Source organism: Dipodomys merriami, unplaced genomic scaffold (assembly GCF_024711535.1).
Source record: "Dipodomys merriami isolate MVZ:Mamm:240054 unplaced genomic scaffold, mDipMer1.0.p SCAF_1328, whole genome shotgun sequence".
In the NCBI taxonomy this organism is placed as follows: Eukaryota; Metazoa; Chordata; class Mammalia; order Rodentia; family Heteromyidae; genus Dipodomys; species Dipodomys merriami.
In genome coordinates, this window is record NW_027202636.1 from 128,815 (window position 1) to 143,958 (window position 15,144).

General features: G+C 46.7%; 1 pseudogene; it reads right to left on the reverse strand.

Annotated features, from left to right (window-relative positions):
• Positions 1-8,577: 8,577 nt before the first annotated feature.
• LOC138825033 (MTRF1L release factor glutamine methyltransferase-like) lies at positions 8,578-14,475 on the reverse strand (annotated as a pseudogene).
• Between the last annotated feature and the right edge of the window lie 669 nt (positions 14,476-15,144).

The following is a 15,144-nucleotide window of genomic DNA, read 5'->3' on the forward strand; positions in this document are numbered from 1 at the left end:
TTTACAACCGGAAAAAATAAACCAAGACAATTGTCTGCAGGGGACAACTCATTAGAGTTCAGAACATCCAAAATTTTGGCCCTGACATGGGACATATTTGAGCCTCAACTTTCTCATATGCACAATCATCTTACATGTGGAGCTCTTACAAGGACCAGGTGAAAGAATGCACCCCATGAAGGACTCAGCACATAACACCTCATGAAGGACTAATCACATAGCTCTATCCCACAAGCTGTCATTAGAATTAGGGTGTTTTCATCAGTATCACCTTTTTTTTTTCAGAAACACATCACAAACTGCACAAAGTTCACATCTAATGGTTTAATGGGGTGAGGTTTTTTAGGAGGAAGTTAGCCATGAAGATTGCACTAGAAGGTTGGGGCTACTGCCCGAAGATTTTAGCTCAAGGCCAGAGCTCTTACACTTTGAGCAACAGCTTAGAGTTTCACAGACTTCCTGCCAGGGCTGGGTTTTAAAACCACAGTGCGATGGACCAGCTCGGCCGGAGCACTGGGACCGACGGGACAGGGATCTCGGGATAGGTGGGCAAAGGAGTCGGCGAAGTGACAAACAGACATAGACTCAAAAGAGTTGCATCTGAGTGTATCTTTATTGAGGAGAATTAACCTTTTTATTCAGTGTGTGATTGTGACATAGATTCTTTGTTTATTTAAGCACGTAATCAATTTTTTAAAGGCAAAGCATTGATGAATTACATGAAAATTAATGACTATCCCACCAACTGTTTAAGCTAAGTGGTGCGAAACAAGCCTAGCATATTGTTTAATAGAATACGTCATCTATTCAGGCTTTTTTATGTTTAATAATTAACAAACCTAAGACAGGGCTGTACTTACATTATACTCTTTTTAATTTTATCCAACTAATTTCATCTTTATAAGCTCCTGTATAAGGAAATGGTTCTTGGTTGGTTGAGGAAATATGTCACTAACTTTATATTTTGTGTGAAAACACCATCTATTCCCTATAACGTAAGTTGGACTAAACTTAATCATAACTGTTGGGAGAATCTTTCTTTTTCTTTTATAATCAGAGGACCTTTCTTTTTAGAACTCTCTAAACTACTGGGATAACTCTTTCTAACTTAGTTTAGTTCATTGATTTTGTCTGTTAGACATATCTAGAAATTTTAAGTCTTTATATTTACTATTTGTGAGCTGCAAAACCGCTTGTGAAGTTGTAGGAGTATCTGGAAGCAACGTCACATCAGATGATAGATTGATTGGGGGATTGCCCACATTTAATCTTTGGCCTTAGTCTTTATTACTTAGAGAAGCCATCTCTATTGGACTGGAAAAATACAACATGCTCTGTTCACGGATCAATAGAAAAATAGTCAAAACGAGAATAAAGGCAACGAATGTACAGCCAAGAAGAATATAGTAAGAATAAAGGTAGAGGCTATAAAGGTGCAGCCAAGTGTATGGGAAGCCTTGAGCCAACACCCCCTTCCTGGGGCATGCTTCCTTGAAGCTCTTTGTCCAACACAATCTCTCAGGCAGACTCCGCAGAAGGTGGCGTGGCACCCACTGGTTACAGAAAGATGTCCACTCAGCTGGAAATACCAGGAACCACTGGAAGTGAAGAAACTTAAGTGTTTGACCTTGTTTCTCTGGCCAGAGACTATTCATTGAACTTGCAGTCCCTTATTCTGTTGTCGAGGTCAAATCAGAAGCCATCTATCCACCACAGGCAGCTTTATGGAAGTGCTCCGCCCACCTGCCCTGGCTTCTCTTTGCTGAACCCAGCTAAGGACTCCTTGCAGACACATCTTCATGGCTGCTTTGCCTGCTGTGATCTCTGCTCCTTTCCAAACGCTTGCTTCGGCAGCTTCCTCTCCATTGTGCCTCTCGGACTGGGTTCCCATGGTGGTTGGATACTGAGCTGCTTGTTAGAGGAGGAAACAAGAGTTGTTGTATACAATGGCAGGCCTGAATTGGCCTGGAGGCAGGACAGACGCTCTCCCAGGTGGGACTTGTCAGGGCACAGGGCAGGCATCCTGCCACTGGGCCCTGGGTCACTGTGGTGAGCAGCAGTCACACTGGAATGTCTCTTTCTCAGAGAACAACGGGTTAAGTCTGACCAGATTGTCGTTTTTAGGGAATCCACTTCTCCACCAACTCCTGGGGGATGCCTGGGGCTTGAGTCTATGTCAGGCTCCACTCCTGTCCAGAACCTTTCATTCCAAAAGTTTCAACCAAGTATATGTGGCGTGGCACACCAGTGTTAGATCTCAGCCCCGGAGTATCTTGGATGATAAGGATGAGTGAGCCAGCAACATCTGGTTCCGTGGAGCTGGGTTGCAGCAGTTTACCTCTGGCTAAATCAGGTTAGATGGCAACTGTCAGCAACAGATTCCAAGCTTGCTCTGTGATGAGATATTTGCAGTCCTATCCTTATATAGTTGAGGTCAGAACATTTTTTTTTAATTTAATTTAATTTTATTTGTGAACATACTGTACAGAGGAGTTACAGTTACATGGGCAGGATAATGCATACATTGCTTACCAAGCATTGCAGCCTCCTCCTTTGTTTACCCTTCACATCCCTTCCCAGCCTCCCCCCTCCCCGCCAATCCCAATCCTTCTCCTTCCCCCCTCTTCCCCGCCCCCCCGCACCGACGTTGTAAAGCTTGTTTTGGACATGACAACTTGTACTTCTCATTGTTGCAACAGGTCTACCTGTATCCTTAAACAACTGGTTTTTTCCCATCTCCTCCACAAGTTATACTGACATCAAATATAGTGAAAGCAAGGGTTATACTGTGGGGGAGGGACATACAAAGCAACAAAGAGATAATCTTATAAATGCGTTAGAAACATGCATGAAAGAAAAAAAAACATTAAAATACACATCTAAGGGTTCATTTTCCTGACATCACATTATCTGACCTTTTCCGCTTGACTCCTACATATACTAGATATTACAAATAAGGGAAACCATGGGCCCTATGTTTCTTTGGGCCTGGCTTACTTCACTTAATATAATTTTTTCCAAGTTTTTCCATTTCCTAACAAATGGTGCAATGACATTCTTTCTGATGGGGGCATTTTTTTCTTTTTTGGTGCCAGTCTTGGGTCTTGAGTAAGGGTCTAGACACAGTCCCGAAGCTTTTATGCTCAAAGCTAGTGCTCAACTGCTTGAGCAACAGCACAACTTCCGGATTTTTCTGTGCATGTGGTAACCAGGAATCGAACCCAGGGCTTTGTACGTACTAGGGGAACAGTCTACTACAGAGCCCCAGGAGTAACAAGTGTATAAACAGATAAATGTGTAGATTCGTAGATAGATAGGTAGATAGGTAGATAGATAGATGTATATGTATAAACTAAGAGAAATTCTATCTTATGAAATTGCATATTCGTTATTACTACTAATTATTGGCAACTAAATTATTCCTTCCTTGTTTAAGTATCATGATTGAATACATAATAAAGTATTAATTGAAAATCAGTCAATGTAATATAATTGTGTATAATATGAAAATCATGCACTACTAATTTGTTACTTTTATAACAATCCATTTGTATGGATGTATCATCAGAATGTATTTCTTAGAACCTCCCACCATTCATTAGTGACAGTTCCGGGATTAGAACTCCAGGCCCAAGTTGCCGGTTTTGGCTATGGCTTCCCTAATAGCCTGCCAAACATCAGCAATGCAAGGTGCACTTTCTGGGCCTTGTCATTTAGACCCAGGATGGTCACAATACCAAAGGAAAAAAAAAGTAAAATCCCTTTCTTGAACTTCTCAGTTTTATGCTTCTCCTTGTTTTTGTTTTTTATTTTTGCCAGCCCTGAGATTTGAACTCGGGTCCTAGGATCCCAGGGTTGGTTGTGGCAGAGGTGCCAAGACCTAAGTTAAAGCCCTGTGCTGGGCCAAAAAAGAAATAAATAATAATAATATGGCCCTGGCTTGGAATATGCACCATTTTTCTGGCAAGCCCTGGATTTAAACTCAGGGCCTGGGTAACTCTGTGACATTGTGGGTGAAGGAGAAGCTCACCATCCTTGAAGACAAGAAATTCAGACCAGTTCCCAGGGCATGGACTCAAGCCCCAGCACTTGGAAAAAATAATATTCATATATTGTATCTATTTACATACATGGGTTTACTGCATATGACCTTTATTACCCTTATTTATGTGGTATTATTACACATATAACACTTCATTTATTACATCATATCACCTAGATTATATTTGCATACGGATTATACATCATATTGAGACTCAGGACTTTCTCAGAGAAGGAAAAAAATGTGTCAAAATTGGCCTCTTACTCCATGAATAAATTTTTGGCCATGCTGGGATTTCAACCCCCTGCCTGCAATGCCCAATCCATACATGGGGTCACAGTCTGAACACACCAGCCTCCAGCAAACTGAGATGCCAGGAAATTCTGAGGACCTTTGATCAAACCACAGTAGTGACCAATATATACATTGATAGATATGTATATGTGTATGTGTATATACATATATATATGTACACACACACACACACACACATATATATATTCCTTCCCATATTTATATATATATATATATATATGAGAAGGAATGTGAGGATATTAATTTATATATATATGTATATTATTACCAATTATTTGTTATTATATTATGGCACCATTTAATGAAGTATCATGGTTGAATACATATAAAAGCATTAATTAAAAATTAGTTAATATTCTTCCATTAGAGGAATCATACCATGGTGCTCAAATGGAAGATATAAATCCAATAATATTTGTGTGGCATTCTAAAATAGAATCATGAATTAACTGCAAATTTAATTATTATTTTATAGCATTCCATTAGCATTCACATGAGTAGGAATGAATTTGTCAGGATCTCCTTCCATTTTTAGGTAGCAGTCCTAGCATTCGAACTCCAAGCTTGGGTAGCTTACTTTGAATGCAAACAATTAGAATGACACCATGAATATTTTAGATTGTCACTATTAAAAAAATAACAACAAGAAGAAAAGAAAGCCAGGTGTCATCAGCTCCTGCCTATAATCCTAGCTCCTCAGGAGGCTGAGAATGTAGAGAATGCCAATTTGAATTCAACCATGGCAGGAAAGTCGGTGACACTCTTATTTCTAACAGATCACAGGAAAAAAAATGAGTGGGATTGTGTTTCAAGTTGCAGAGTGTTACCCTTGAGCAAAAGGAGCTCAGGGACAGAGCATAGGCTCACAGTTCAACCCCAGACTTGCCTCCCCAGCCCCCCAACCCCGAATAAAAAAGGCAGCAGTAACTTCATGTCTCTGTGTATGAAAGGATGTTGTATGGATGATGGGCATTCAGCAGGTTGCCCATGCTCAGCCCACCCAACTTGGGCAAGCTGGGACAAGCCCTCAGAGTTCCTAGGCTGTAGGAGTGGTGGAAGGTTCTGGATCCATATTCTCTATCCCTAGACCTCTAGGGCCTGGTGGCTCTCACTCATTCATCATTCCTCATTGCCGAGTCAAAGACTGGTTCCAAATCTCGGCAAAGATATGAAATAGTCAGCAATTTCTATGCCTGAAGGGGTAAGCCAATAAATCTCACCCTCATAACTCCTGTTAAAATTCAGCCTTGGGCTGCAAATGTGGCTTAGTGGTAGAGTGCTTATCTAGCATGCACGAAGCCCTGAGTTCGATTCCTCAGTAATACAGAAACAGAAAACGACAAAAGTGGCATCATGGCTAGCCCTCAGGAAAAAAATCTAAGGAACATGCCCAGACCCTAAGTTCAAGCCCCAAGACTGGCAAAAAAAAAAGTGAGCCTGGTGAGACATATTCTTCTGGGACTCAAGAGGGCTGAGGTTATAGGTAAGAGATAGAGGGCAGCTACTTGTGGCTCACCCCTATAATCTCAGCTACTCAGGAGCCTGAGATCTGAGGATCATAATTACAAGTAGAAAATTCTATATGAGAAACTTTTCTCCAATTAAACACCCAGAAGTAGAGCTGTGTTTCAAGTAGTGGACTGTTAGCCTTGAGCAGAAAAGCTCAGGGATAGTGTCCATGCCATGAATTCAAACCCTAGGACTGGAAAACCCACACACACACATTCACACACACACATACACACACACACACACACACACACACACACACACACACACACACACACACACACACACACACACACACACACCAAGATAGAGCATTTGCCAGTAAGCCTGCAAAAGTTCCACCTCTAGAGAGAGAAAGGAAGGAAAGACTTGCTCCAGGAGGTGATATAATCAGTGCCAAAATTCCACAGGATTTATAAGGTGTGGAACAGGACAGAGCCTCAGGCAGAAGGTACAGAATAGGCAAAAGTCCTGAGGTGTGGTATAGAGCAGGTGGTGTGGGTGGAATGAAGGTTCTGTGGCTTCAGAAAAGTCTGGCAGAGCATTCAAGGCTGGGTCAAGGTTTGTACTTGAGTCACAGGTTTGGAAGAGGGTGGAGTCCCAGAATGGGGCCCAGGGGGAAGATTAGCTTGGCTTTTCTCCATGGACCCCAGCCATTTCCTGTGGCTGGAAGTCTATTTTTCACAGCTCCTGACCCTTGGGCCTCCTTTGCATTGAGGAGTCAGGACAAATGCAGGGAAGAACACTTGCTTAAGAAAAGCTTCTGGGCTGGGAAGGTGGCTCAGTAGTAGAGCACTTGCCTTGCATCCATGAGGCTCTGGGTTCGATTCTTCAGCACCACAAAAGCAAAAAGAAAAAAAGCCAGAAGTGTCGATGTGGCTCAAGTGTTAGAGTGCTAGCCTTGAGATGAAGAGCTGAGGGACAGTGCCCAGGCCCATAGTTCAGGCCCCAGGACCAGAGATCCCCTCCAAAAAAAAAAAAAAGAAAGAAAAGAAAAGTTTCTACCCCAATGACACCATTAGCTCCCTCCCTTTAGCTACTCAGGAGACTGGGATCAGAGATCATGGACCAATGCCAGCTCAGGAAAGGTATGTTAGTGAGACTTTTCTTGCCAGTGAACTACCAAAAGCCAGAAATGGCACTGTTGCTCAAGTGGTAGAGTGCCAAACTTGAGGGAAAAACTTAAGTGACTGGAACTAGACCCTGAGTTCAAGGCCAGTAATGACATAGCAAAAAAAAGAAAAAGAAAAGAAAAGCTGTCAGGAGCTCCTAGTTCACTGTGGTGAATGGCCAGATCAGCTGGGCGCCAGTGACTCACGTCTGTCCCCCTAGCTCCACAGGAGGCCGAAATCTGAGGAGCTTGGTTGAAAGCCAGCCCTGGCAGGAACGTCTGTGAGACTCTGATCTCCAAGGAAGCACCAGCAAACTGAAAGAGGCACTGTGGCTCAAGTGATAAGCTGAAGAGCTGAGGGGATAGCACCCAGACTCAGAGTTCCAGTCCCATGACCAACTCCCCTGGCCTGCTTGGAACTCACTCTTTGGCTCTAGCCAGAGTATTTTCCAGTGGGCCCCTGAGTTTCTCCCAATGTCTAGGTGTCCTACAAGTCTTGAGAGCAGCCCATTTGGAAGCCTTTGCTACAGAGCAGGCCACATTATCAGAGAAGTTTCCAGCCTTGGGGAACCGAGGTCATTGGCTGGGTCATCAGAATGGCATCTGTCATGGGTGCAGTGTGGATCTGAGCAGTAAATCCACTTCTCAGACCACGGGTTTGGGGCAAGGAGGGCCAGAAGTTGCAACTGGCATGGCAGGGAACAGCCGCTCAAACGGGTATCCCAAGAGTGCGACTCTGTCAGGCACACTTCCACTGGGTGTTGAGTTGGGCTCATGAAAGTCTTGTGGGCTCACAAATCCACAGCCAGCTAGCTGGCTGCTGCTCGTAGCAGTCCTATCTCAGGAGTCCCAGGGCTCGGATCCCTGCTTTCCTCACCAGTGCTCAGGGGCAGATGAAGGTCTGCAAATGGGGGGCAACTACAAAGTTGCATCCACGGTGTCCTTTCCCTTGGTCCTGTGGCCCCATGGATGGTGGAGCTCAGGAGCTCTTGGCTCCCACTCATCATCCTGGCTATTCGGGAGTCTGAGGTCTGATGGTCGTGACTCAGAGCCAGCCCGGGCGGGAAAGTCCGTGAGATTCTTATCTCCCATATACCACCTGTCCCGCCCCCAACCCACACACAAAAAAGCCAGATGTGGTGGTGTGGCTCAAGTGGTAGAGCCTCAGCCTTGAACAAAAGAAGCTCAGGGATAACACCTGAATCCAAGCCCTAGGACTCACACAATCATAATAAATGAACAGTGTACACATTTTATCTGACTACCAAGAAAGATGAATTCAGTCTTTGATCTGGCTGGTATTTTTAGCCAAAGTTAAGGGGCTTCTCTTGATGTTCCCCTACACCTCTCCTTCTCTCCTTTATCTGTCCAGCCTTCGGTTGTAGGACAGAATTCGGATCATACCCCTTGATGTGACCTTAAGTACCCTCCCCCATCCACCTTCCTTGGGGTCAGGATACTGGATGCACTTCCTGCTGGGAGGATGAGGCACTGCAGAGAGGAGGGTAGGTATCCCCGACACTTACACACACACACACACACACACACACACACACACACACACACACACACACACACACACACATACCCTAAGGCCAACTCAAACTAGCCTTTTCCAAAGACACTTTAGTGACACAGCTCCTGATCCACAGCCCACATCCAGAATGAGAAGGCCACCTTGGGTTCCAGCCACATGGGGATGATGGGCCATCTCTTCCAGCACCCATTCAAACAGTTCCAGTTCCAGAGAGAGAGAAAGAGGAGAGAGAGAGAGAGAGAGAGAGAGAGAGAGAGAGAGAGAGAGAGAGAGAGAGAGAGAGAATGAGACAGACAGACAGACAGACAGACAGACAGAGAGGCAGAGACAGCGAGAGACAGAGACAGAGAGGGAGAGGGAGAGGGAGAGGGAGAGAGAGAGAGGGCCAGAATTACACTTAAGCCAGTTGCTGGTGACTCAGGCCTATAATCCTAACTACACAGGAGGCTGAGATGTGAAGATCATGGTTCATGGGTGGCCAGGGCAGAAACATCTGTGAGACTCTTATCCTCAAAGAACCTCAAGAAAAATGGAAAAGTCATTGTGTCTCATGAGGTAGAGCGCTAGCCTTGACCTGAGGAGCTTGGGGACAGCATCCAGGCCCAGAATTCAAACCCCACGAATGACAAGAAGTGGACTTGTCACCACAAGAAGTGGACTGAATAACACCCACTGTCCTAAGGAGAAAGGCAGAGAAGTCAGGCTGAGCTTCCTGTCAGCTGGGGGTTATGAGTAGTTCACCCAGCTTCTCCTTCCTCATGGGTATAGAGTAATGATTAAAGAGCCATATTTTGTTTCATAATCCCACACGTGTTGCATGATTAATAACAGGCCCCATCTGAGCCCTTTCCGAGTAACTTCCTGTCATATGCTCACAGAATTGCTGACAACCGTATCTGACAGCCGCGCCATTTGTGGCTGGCCCTGCTCAGGAGATCCCTCTGTATAAGTTCCTTATTTTTCTCACAACTCTCCCGTGAGGAGACTGAGGTCCGATGGTTGACGTCCAACCCAGAGCTTCACCTGGGTTCAAGAATCAGCTGCCGAGGACTAAGAGTTTGGGACAATCCATCGAAACCAATGACTGAGCATGGCACTAATGCCTACCATCCCAACCTGCCCCCCCCAACACACATCCACAGTCCTTTGCAGGAAAAGATATTGTACTTTCTTTTTGTTGGTTGTGACGCTTGAACTTTGGGCCTGGGTGCTGTTCTGGAGCTCCTCAGCTCAAGGCCAGCACTCTACTACTTGAGCCACAACACCACTTCTGGTTTTCTGGTGCTTTGTTGGAGAGAAGAGTCTGAGGGTCTTTCCTGCCCAAGTTTGCTTTGAACCGTAATCTTCAGATCTCAGCTCCTGAGTCCTTAGAATGACAGCCATTAGCCACTGGCACCCGGCCAAAGATGCTTTTCCATTCCTGTCATCCTATCCCCTCAGGAGGCTGAGATCTGTTGCCTGCAGTTGGATGCCACCCTTGGCAGCAAAGTCCATGAGCACTCTTATCTCCATTTAAATACCCAAAAACCTTGCAAGTGGAGCTGTGGCTCAAATGGCAGAGGGCTAGCTTTGAGCATAAAACAACAGATGACACCCAGGCCCTAGTTTTAAGCTTTTTCTAGCACAGACCCACCCAAGAAAGGGAAGCAGGTGTGCACATAGGAGCTCAAAGCTCACAAATAATACTCAAGACTCACAGAATAGATTCCATCCTGTTCTGATTGTCTGGATTCTATGTCCTAGATCACAGTAGTCTTAGATGGGACTGACCAGGCAACAAGTCAGGATGGTCAAGTACAATCTCATACTGAGGATCCCGTGACCTCATCAAGGACTCAAGATTGTCCCGACTGCCTCGACCAGAAAGGAAGACGCAACACCGAGCTCTTCTCTCTGCAGTTTATTCAGGACCTTTGAGTAATCTTCTGACCCCAACCATGGGGAGAATTTCCCACAGCCTTAAGTACCCGCTGGGTAGCCAACCCTGATACGCCACTTGGGAACCACCAATAGGTTCAGGTGCGCGGAAGCAAGTCAGATTCTTTGCCTTAGCCATATAAGGAGTTGTTTACCACAGAGAGCACTTGCCATCGGGAAGTCGGAGGGCGGAAGCTGGCGCCATCTTTCAGGTGCGGCAGCAAGCAGCTCTCTACAGTTCCCCCTTTTTTATTTCGCAACAGGCAAGAGTAGAGGTCTGATCTCTGTGGAAGAAATTTGGGACATTGTACTGATCTTCACTCAGGTGTTATCCACTCGAATCATTACCAGACCAGTCCGATACCTTTTTACAGAGGTGGGACTTAGGGTATCAACCCACATGCAATCAGACATGCTCTTCTTGGGGCCCACAACCTCAGAGGACCCCAAGTGAAGTGCTCAAGCCTCGCATCCTGTGCTCAAAAAAGGCCAGTCTTATCAAGCCATACATGGGGGGACTGTCTTGCTCCAATGGCTGTAAAGGCTTGGATAATCATGGCTGCACTGCGACGCTGAGAAACTCTAATTTGGCAAATGCACCACAGACATAACAAGGAGGCTAATAACAGGAGGCCTGTCAGGGCTCCCAAACCCGCCCACTCCTTAAGATGATTCATAGCAGCGGAGATCCATGAAGATAACCCCTCCGCCAATCCGGCATCCAATCAGGTCGAGTTCACCATGACAATGGCAACCCTGAACTGTTCCATCAGGCTGTGGAACTCCCCAGTTCAATTACCTAAAAGATAACTAGACAACTGTTTAGACAACTTTGCAGCATTTTTTGAATAGGTCTTTTCCTGGGCCTGAACTCTGGGCCTGGGCACTGTCCCTCAGCTCTTCAGCTCAAGGCCAGCGCTCTACCACTTGAGCCACAGTGCCACTTCCGGCTTTTTTCATTTTGATTATGTGGTGCTGAGGAATCAAGCCCAGGGCCTCAGACATGCAAGGCAAGTGCTCTACCACTGAGTCACCTTCCCAGCCCCTTACTTTCCCAGCCCCCTACTTTCCCAGCCCCTTCCGATCTTTCTTCCTGCAGCATTTCTAGGGCCGCCTGACCATTCTCCACCGCCTCACTGCAGCGCTGGTCCTCAAGACAGCCTCTTATTAGTTTCCATATTGGTCTCACTCCACTCTTAAGCGTTCCTTGTTCAGAGGCAAAATCTAGGTCCCTCCCTAGTTTCTCCCAAGAGGCCACCGTGAGACTTCCGGAGACAGTGAACCCCGGGGCAATGATGTCACATTCATCCAAAAATCTCTCTAAAGTTCTCGTTTCTACTTTTAACTTCTTTGAGTGCAGCAGCTCATTGAGAGCCAAAAAAATTGGGTGCGAAGAAGAAGCGCCCATGTTTTAAAAATCTTAACCTGGTAAACAATCTTTTACTTTCACTTTTGGCTACTCTATTGACTAGCCCCCGGTTCTCGCTCTCTCTTTATCTACCAAGAAGAGCAAAAATCCCCCCGCTCTTGTCGCGGATTCCCCCTTTACCTGGGAACTTACCCCCGCTATTGTCTTGGATTTCCCCTTTACCTGGGAACTTACTGGTGCACCACCCTGACCACAGAGAGTTCTGAGTCCCCGTTGGGGTTATGGCTGAATCCCCGTACGGGCCACCACCTGTCCCGACCACCTCGACCAGCAAGGAAGACAAGACACCGAGCTCTTCTCTCTGCAGTTTATTCAGGACCTTTGAGTAATCTTCTGACCCCAACCCCGGGGAGAATTTCCCACAGCCTTAAGTACCCACTGGGTAGCCAACCCTGATACGCCTCTTGGGAACCACCAATAGGTTCAGGTGCACAGAAGCAAGCCAGATTCTTTGCCTTAGCCATATAAGGAGTTGTTTACCACAGAGAGCACTCGCCATCGGAAAGGCGGAGGGCGGAAGCCAGCGCCATCTTTCAGGTATGGCTGCACACAACTCTCTACACAAGATCTCACTGTCCTGCATCGACACTGGGCAGGCAAGTGAGGTCTAGTTATCCAACCACAAGTTATGGGAATGAAAGGATTTCTTGGCCAAGGGATGCAGACTGGAGGGCTCTCGGTCTCTCTCTCTAAGGAGGGAGAAAAGGGCCGATCCATCCCAGGAATGTTCCTGGGTTGTGAGTATCCTCAATCAAACAACACTGCTCAGAGTCAGTGCCTCTGTTTTTTGCACCAGCCTCTACCCAGCCCTGCCCCACTTACAATCGGCCCTCTCTGAATGCCAGATCTGCCATCTGGACTAAAGGCTGAGCCAGCAAAGTGACCCACCTCTGCCTCTGAGAATGGCAGTCACAGGGCCCTAGAGTCCCCTAGAGGAAGTCTCGGGGCAACAAGGTCTAACTCCAGCCCTCATTCTCTGGCTGTCCTGTGCCATTGGCACACTCACGTCTGTCTCTGGTCAAGGAATGAACACCGGGGGTGTCATCTTCAGATAGAGCCAGCAATAATCCCAGTCCCCAAGGATGTACCGCACAGGCATCCCGCAGTGGATGACAGCCAGCTTGTCAATAGTGAAACCAAAGTGCCAGGATTTTTAACAGCCATGTGGCTCGGTCGAAGGCTCTATCACTGATGGTCTAGGTTGTCAGGTGAGGTCATGGCTCCAATGGCCTGACACACCTGACCTGGGATGGTCCTCCCTCTTCATCTTCCTGTTTATACATTGCCCCCCTCCTCTTGACACTCCCTCAGCCTATACCTCCCTATTCCTTGGACACTTTCTTCTTATCTGACCAGAAAATAAACTCGGAGGGCCTGCGGAGACTGAAATTTGGTGACACATCCTGAGCCCTAAGGTCTACCCGAGGCTGTTTCCCTCTGCAGTCGGTGAACACACAGCTCCTGGATGTCATGAAGTTGCTGAGAGGTCAATGGCTTTGTCCTACATACTGGCTTTAGGCTCTGAAACTGTCCCCACAGTAAATGGTTGGCTCCCTTGATCCAGGGACTCCAAACCAAGGCTTGCATGTTCAGTTCTTCCTTCCTTTCCTCCTTTTCTCCCTCCATCCTTCCCTCCTCTCTTTCTCTTTCCTTTCTTTGTGTCACTTCTGGGCCTTGAATTCAGATCCGGGTGCTGTCTCTGAGCCTTTTTACTCAAGGCCAACAGTCTAGAGTTTGAGCCACTCATCCATTTCTGGCATTTTTTTTTTGGTTGTTTGTTGGAGATAAGAGTCTTACAGGTGGGCTGGGAAGGTGGTTCAGTGGTAGAGAGCTTGCCTTGCATGCTCAAGGCCCTGGGTTCTATTCCTCAGCACCACATAAGAAAAAAGAAAAAAGCCGGAACTGGTGCTGTGGCTCAAGTGGTAGAGCGCTAGCCTTGAGCTGAAGAGCTGAGGGACGGCACCCAGGCCCAGAGTTCAGGCCCCACGACCGGACGCCCCCCCCCCCAAAAAAAAAGAGTCTTACAGGCTTTTCTGCCTGGGTATTAAGTCTCAGTCCTCCTATCTCAGCCTTCTAAGTAGCTAGGATGTCAGGTGTGAAGCACCGGCATCCAGCTCAAATCAAGATTTCTCCATGTGCTGTGGAACCGGCATTGGAACCTTTCATTGTCTATGACCGCCTGGACCTGGCACACACACTGTAACGGTTTGTTGGACAAATAAATGAGCATCTCTCTATGACAATATTACAGAAAACTCCCATCCAACTCAGGTAAGTATCCTGGGGGGTGGAAGGATTGGTGGGGGAGGTGTCAAAGCCTATGTAGTTCTACCACATTTCTCCTTCGTCCCTCGTCCTGCCCTCCTGGTGCCACCACACTTAACTGTTTTGGCTCTGAGGATGTGAGCCACGATGTACTCGCTGGATTCTGGGGCCTCTTGGATGCCTCTCTTCTCAAAGATCTTTGTCCAGCGGCTGACCCACACTTTGCCACTCATTTCCGCCCTCAGGTGTGAATGAGGTTGCCATGAGGTGAACACCTGGCTCAAGGGGCCTCCTCTTCTCCCCCTGGGGCCAGACAGGATGGTCCACCACATATGGCCCCCAAGTTTCATGTTGCAGAGAAAGGATGCTTGAGGCATCTGGGGTCTCTGGATCTCTCAGATTCCCGTGCAGGTGCTGGGAATCAACTCTGCTCACAGCTGGCAGGCTTGGGATGCGAGGTCACCGTCTCTGCTTCCCATGTTGTCCTTGAATGTGGTGGTCACACTAGAGAGAACCAGAGGAGGATCAGCAGCTGCTGGAGGAAGGCAGTCATGGTACGATATTCATGATAAGAGACGATCTGGCTTGGGAACTCTGCATGTGCTGCTTTGAACATCATAGTTTGGCAGCTGAAATCCTCCATCTAATTTGACCTATAATCCCAGTCATTAGTAGTAATTGCCAGCTTAAAGATAAAACCCTGGAAAAGCTGGCATGTCAGTTGTCCCAATCAAACTTAAAGGGTTCCAAAGTTGAGGTGATGTGTCTGCTGTGCCAGCTCCATATGCTCTGGGCTCCTGGCCAGGACCTTCATTTCAATTGAGGCCTCAGACAGCTACTGAAGCTGCTTCCTCTCGTGCATGTCCTCGCTCCTCTCTGCTCTCTCTTTCTCTGTCTCTCTGTCTCTCTGTGTCTGTGTCTGTGTCTGTGTCTGTGTCTGTGTCTGTGTCTGTGTCTGTCTGTCTGTCTGTCTGTCTGTCTGTCTGTCTGTCTGTCTGTCTGTCTGTCTGTCTGTCTGT